The sequence below is a fragment of the Octodon degus genome, unplaced genomic scaffold (genome assembly GCF_000260255.1).
Source record: "Octodon degus isolate 3935 unplaced genomic scaffold, OctDeg1.0 scaffold00052, whole genome shotgun sequence".
Lineage (NCBI taxonomy): Eukaryota > Metazoa > Chordata > Mammalia > Rodentia > Octodontidae > Octodon > Octodon degus.
The window spans coordinates 3,158,822-3,165,611 of NW_004524628.1; positions in this window are offsets into that span (position 1 = coordinate 3,158,822).

The following is a 6,790-nucleotide window of genomic DNA, read 5'->3' on the forward strand; positions in this document are numbered from 1 at the left end:
AGCTACAGAGTGGTTTTTAAATCTTCTTCAAAGTGACAGAGAAAGATAATTACTAGGAACTTGTACTCCTGCCGGCTGCCTTCCCAGCACAAGCTTTCCATTCCTTCTCAAAGCCCCTGATTTATTTGTGGCATACGTCTATGTGATTCAGAGGCACTTCAGGGGAGCATGTAACCTGACCAGTTCAGATAGACACAGAGGTCATCTGGGATTATGTAACAAGCAGATAGGACCAAGAACTGTATGAACAGCAGTGCTGCCACAAAGAAAGTCAACCTGAGAGCAAAGCCTATCAGAAAAGAAAGAACAGTCCAGATAACACTGCACCTGAAACCTATGCACTTGGGAACTTTTCAGTAAAATAAGCCAATAAATTCACTTAAAAAATAAAAATAAAGCTATCTGAGCTGGGGGTTTTGTTCACTGTAACTCAAAACATCTGGAAAGCTTTATCAGACTCTGAAATGCCTATTCTTTCAAGTATGTATCAATTACTGTGTCAAGATATTTTATTAATTAATGTCCAGGATAAGGAACATTGATGAAGCTGTACTTTGAATTTTAGAAAAATGAAAGTGGGACTAATAAAAAGAAAAGATTTCCTGTGGAGCCTATTTTTTTGAGACAGGGTTTCACTAGGCACTTCAGGTTGGCCTTGAACTTACTTTGTAATCCAGGCTGGCTTCGAACTCACAGCAATCCTGCCTCAGCCTTCAAAGTGCTGGGATTACAGGTGTGCACCACCAGGCCTGGCTTGATTTCAGATTTTTGGGATCATCAAAACCCTTGCTAAGGGCTGGGGAGATAGCTCAGCAGCTTAAGCGCCTGCCTGGCAAGAGTAAGGTCATGAGTTCGATCCCTGGTACAAAAAAAAAAAAAAAAAAAAAAAAAAAAAAAAGCAGCAGTTCCATTTTAGGAAAACAAAACAAAATCTTGCCAAGCCACAGAAACCAACATGCTCAGTGATGCATATGTAGCTAAAGAATGAGAAGGTAACATGCTCATAAAGGGTCCACTGTTTCTTGGAGAACTGATCTGTCCATCTCTTATTTTCTTTGGCCCCACGTGAGTCAGCTTTCCATCATTACAACGAAATCCTAAAATAATTAACTTATAAGGAGTCAAGCTCTGGCTCAGGGGTTTGAAGGCTGCAGTTCATGACTGATTAGCCTCACTGTGGTGGACCTGTGAAGAGGTAGCACAGCATGGTAGAAGCAGGCAGTGCAGAAAACCACTCACCTCATGACAAAGTAAGAAAAGAGGAAGAAGAAGGGGCTAGGCTTCCACATACCCTGAGGGTATCTCCCTGTGATCTAAGGACTCCCCACTAAGTGCTGCCTCTTAAGTTTCCACCACCACCCAGTAGCCCCACTGAAGGTACCAACCCTTTAAGTGAAACTTATCTAAAATATAGCAATCTACAAGTATGTGGACCAATTTAAGTTACTTCTAGAATGTTGGGTACAAAGCCCAGGTGGACATTGAGTTCCAAAGATTAGAGATGAATAAGAACACACACTACAAAGGGAATGAATAATTTCAATTGACTGTCCATCAAGAACTGAAAATGGGGGCCCAGTGAGATAGCTCAGCGGTCTAAAGCGCCTGCATAGGCAAACTTAGGCACAGCAGAACACGGTTCAATCCCCAGCACCACATGCTTCCCCAACTCTGCCCTCACGGTGGGCTGAGCTGGCAAAAAAAAAAAAAAAACAAACAAACCCTGAAAATGGGCACTAAGTTCAAAAACAATAATTTATCATCTTGGGATCCCCTCAGAAAATCAACAATCTCAAGATATATCCAATTAAAGTCTGGTGAAAGGAAAAATTAATGTTTACTTGCTTGATCAATCTGGCATGCCTATATCTGGTAAGATGAGCAACAAATTTGATGATAACAATACAAAATATAATAGCCACTGTTAATTTTCTATTCTTGTTTTGAAATTCTGTACTATTTTTATTGTTCTATGTTGCTTTGTTCTTGTTGTTTCTGGGGGTGTTTTTGTTCTCTTTTTAAAAAAATTTTTAAAAGAGAAGCAGAAACATTGCCTAGCAATCAGAATAACTGAAAGAAACAGCCTGGTAATGATTCATGTAGTACAGAAATTACAAAGAGTAACAAACACAAAGACAAATAGGTTTACTAAGAAAAAGCAAGCATCTCATACTAGAAAGTATAACATTGAACATGAATATGTAAAAGTCAGAGGACTGCAAAGTTAAAGGGATACAAGAGGAAAATACAAAATGAACAGGAGCATTAGTAACTGCAATAGCAGAAGGTAAGGCAGAAAAGCATGTATAATAAAAATACACTTAGGTATATGCTGGCAGAGGATGAGAAGTCAAGTTAAAATAATGTGCATTTATTAACATTACTTCTAGAAAAGACAGCTCTCCAGACATGAAGACACAAAAGACAAGTACCCAAATGAATCAGTACTATCACAACTTTGTTTCTAGTTCCCTGTGACCAGTAGCTGTTATCACTCCCCAGGGAAAAAGAATCTCTACATCATGCGCAAAGTGAAAATAACATGGCACTACTTTGGTCCTCTATTAGTCAGCTTTCCTATTGCTAGGACAAAGTACCTGACACCTGCACTTCAAGGAGAGTTTTGGCTCAAGTTTCAGAAGGTTCCGTTCATGATTGGCTGGCTCAAAGGCAGAAAGTAGTGTCATGGCAGAAGGGTATGGCGAAGCAAAGCTGCTCGTTTCATGGCATCCAGGGAGCACAGCACAGGTGAAAAGTGACAGACAGATACTCATCCTCTAAAGGCACGCCTTCCCCAACTGGGCCCCACCTCCTAAGAGCACAGTCAGCTAGAATATCCTCATGCTTTGATCACCTCTCTAGGAGCCTCTTAACTCAGTGAAGTAGACAATTTAGATTAACTGGCACAGGTCTTTTATACAAATACCAGAATGGTAGAACAGACTGCACATTCCATCAAGGATTCTATTGAATGTTGGCAAACTTAGGCGCAAGGGAACACAGTTCAATCCCCAGCACCACATGCTGCCCCAACTCTGCCCTCAGGGTGGGCTGCGCTGGCCAAAAAAAAAAGCTCAGACCAAGATATAGCCCCATCTTTTTTTTTTTTTTTTTTTTTTTTTTTGAGACAGGAAACTGGGCTCCACTGCTCCCTCTTCTGGCCACCTCCATTCTTCTTTCCAGGGTGTAGTGACAATGGTGCAGGGCTTTGATCCAATGGGCATATTCAGAAGTTATAACAGGACTCAAATAAAAAGCAAAACAAAACAAAAATCAATGGAGCTTGCCAACACTTAATATCATTTATCTTTTTGATTATGGCTATCATGGTGATATAAAGTATAATCTCACTGTGGTTTTGAATTGTATTTACTTGATGACAAATAATGTCAGCATCCCTCATGTGTACATTGTCTATTTGTGTATATTTGAAGAAATGTCTATTGAACTCAGTTAACTATGAAATCTGAAAGTTCACCATAAATTCCTGATAGTATTAATAAAATAAAAACTAATATTAATGGCAGTGACACTATATTAAGAAATGGTGTTTAAAAAAAATACTGTGCATCAATAAAATTATGGCAAAAAATAAATAAAAATTAAAAATAAAAAAAATACTGTGCTTATTTAGCTATTCTCTCCCAATTTGTCAGCTAGTCTTTTATTTAAAAGATGTCTGATATTCGGACTAAAACACCTGCTTTAGGTAGGCAGGTACAGTGACCAAGGTTCGAATGCCAGCACGTTGTGCCAGCCCCACTCCCAGGATGCACTGAGATGGCGACTGAGACTAGGCGTGTTGACACCTGCCTGTAATCCCAGTGCTTTGGAGGCTGAAAACAGGAGGATTACTATCACTACAATCTGTGTAGTGAGATCCTATAGACCCTGTACTAAATACATCAAAAAAAAAAAAAAAGATGTCTGATATTTCTGTAACTTAAACTTCAAATCCAATTGTAAATGTTAATTATGCCATCTTTCATTTTTTAAAAGATACTTCTCAATTAAATGGTAAAAAAAAAAATTCAATGGAGCAATATTTCTTTATTTTCTTCTGTAACTGGGGTTTAAACTGAGGTCATTCACACAGAGATATATCCCCATCTTTTTTTTTTTTTAGAAAGTGCTTCTCTAAGGCACTAAATCGCCTGGACTGGTCTCAAGCTCACAATGCTGTGTCAGCCTCTCAGACTGCTAGGATTACACATGTGCACCACCACATCTGGCCTTTATCCCTTTCTCAGCATACCAACTTTACTCTTAATATTTGATAGTCCCATAAATCACTTCTCAGCTTTCTATAGTTATTCTGACTCTCTAATTTTCTATGTTGTGTGAGGTATACTAGCCACAAGTCTAATACTGCTGAGCTAAATTGCTTCACATTTTCCAGAGAAAAGAAGGTATCGATGTACCTGTGATTATTTGTTTAGATCACACCAGTAGAGTCTATAGAAAAATAATTATTTTCCTTTTCTAAACACAGCACTATGATAGCAAGTGATAAAACAAGACTGATCAAAATTAAATGGAAAATTCTATGAGGTTAGAGGAGGAAGTAAGAAAAACATTATGAAGAAATAGGTTCTTTTTTCATTTTGCAGAACAACAAAATGTCACCTACACTAAGATTTTAGATCATTTGCTCACCCACTGCCTGCGGAAGGCAGCCTGCTGTCCCTTTCCACTAAGTGTGGAAATTATGTTAGAATGAGAACACACCAAAAGCCCATGTATAAATACAAATGCTTTACTTGTTGCTCTTCCTAATAACTTAGAAAAACCTAATAGAATCATTTTGATAGATGGAAAGTTAGTGCTGAGTCAGCTTCCGAGGTGAATTAGTTTTATAGGAAAAGAGGACTGTAGCAGCACATTTCTGCCTGTGATGCACAAAAGGTATGCACTGGACACAGCAGGTATGCTGCGCTCATGCACGGCAAACCAAATCTCCCCTTTCACTGTTTGGGCTGGGTCTGAGGAGAAAAGATTACAGATGAACTAAGGCAAGGGCAATGCCAAAAACAAAGAGAGACGGATTAATGAAGTGAGGATTATTATTTAATAAACTCAGATGTTTCTATGACAATTTTCTGGGTTCTCAACCCAAACCTGAGAAGAAAGAGCAGAGGCCAATTAAGGAATGCAATGGACGAACCACTGGAAGGTGGAGTGCTGAGTTTCAAGTGAATATTTTTTTTAAATGAGCATTATATCTATCAGTCCTTTAGTATTTTCTGTTTAAATCGCCAGTATTTCAGGATTTTCAGATTTTCTTCAAACTGTTTGAAGGCTCTTCATTTATTCCTGGCATATAAAGAAAATATAAAGCTCTTAGGAAAAAAATCATTCTAGCCTTAGGAAACAGCACATGATATATCTTCCAATAAGCACCAAAAGGCAGTGAGTCATATCTATCTCTTGTATTCTTTCTACCATGACTTAAGATTTGCTGTGTAAAAGGAAAAATGTCTTGTAATGTGATTAGAGCTCTCCAGAGGAACAGTACTAACATAATGTGTTTATAATTATGACACTTATTAGATTGCCTTACACAATCAGAGGCCGGGGAGGACATAGTCTACAAAGGTCTGTGGAAGGTCTGTGGCAGTCTGGGGAAGGTGTTGGAAAACCTATTCCTACTCAGGATAAAAAGCTACAAGTCTCAGAAAAAAAGAAAATCTAATAATGCAGCTGCAGTCAGAGCTAGAAGCATGGAAACTTCCTAGAGAGTTCCTGGTGCATGTCTACATTCAGAGGCTGAAGGATACAGAGTTTAGGGGCCCCAGGAGATAGCTTAGCATTATAAGAGCCTGCCTGGCAAGAACAAGGTCCTAGGACCAAGGAGATGGCTCATTAGAATAAGTGCTTGCCTGGCAAGCAAGTGCAAGGGCCTGAGTTCAATCCCCAGTTCTGTCAAAAAAAAAAAAAAAAAGAACAAGGTCCTGAGTTTGATCCCTGGAGCAAAAAAAAAAAAAAAAGAAAGAAAAGAAAAAGAAAGAAAGGAATATAATGTCTATGAGTGATGGTAACAGCAAAAAAGAAATAAAAACACTTAAGTATTAAGTGAGCACAAGTACATGAGTAAGCTTCTCACTTCCACATTTTTGTTACATCTGCCCCACCCCCAGCCTATCCGACATGCTGCCTACATTCAGGGCAGATCTTCCCCATTTGCTGACCCTCTCTGCAAGAACCCACACAGATACACCCACGGGTATCGTCTAATAATTTTCTAAGTATCTCTCCACCTAAGCAAGCTGACAACCAAGATTAACCATTACACCTCTCCAACTGATCACATTTAAAACCAGAGGTATAGCATTCTCCAGTTCTAGTGAACTGTACCTGTCAATTCTCCAAGGCCCCAATCTTTTGAATCTTTTTCTTACATATTGAAGCCATCATTGTGTTGAACATTCTTCTTTCGTGAAATTTGATGTCCTCCTCACCCTCCATTCTGTCATCAATGCTAGTGTAATCTGAAAATTACTGTCCTCGGCTTGACTGCCTATCTCTCCCCCTTTTCTCAATAAATCCTGGATACCACCAAGTTAGTCAAGCTAAGAGGGACATTAAGATCAATATATAGTGGATAGGATCATCTTAATTCCTCCACAGAATAATAATGGCAGAGGTAAACTACAGCAGAAACATCCTAGATAAGAACTAAGGAAAGTCACTTAGTAAGCCAGGAAACTATTCCTGGAAAAACGTTGATTTCTAATGACTGCTGACAAGCCTCATATTTTATTTCTATTACTCCTAGATATATTTACAACAA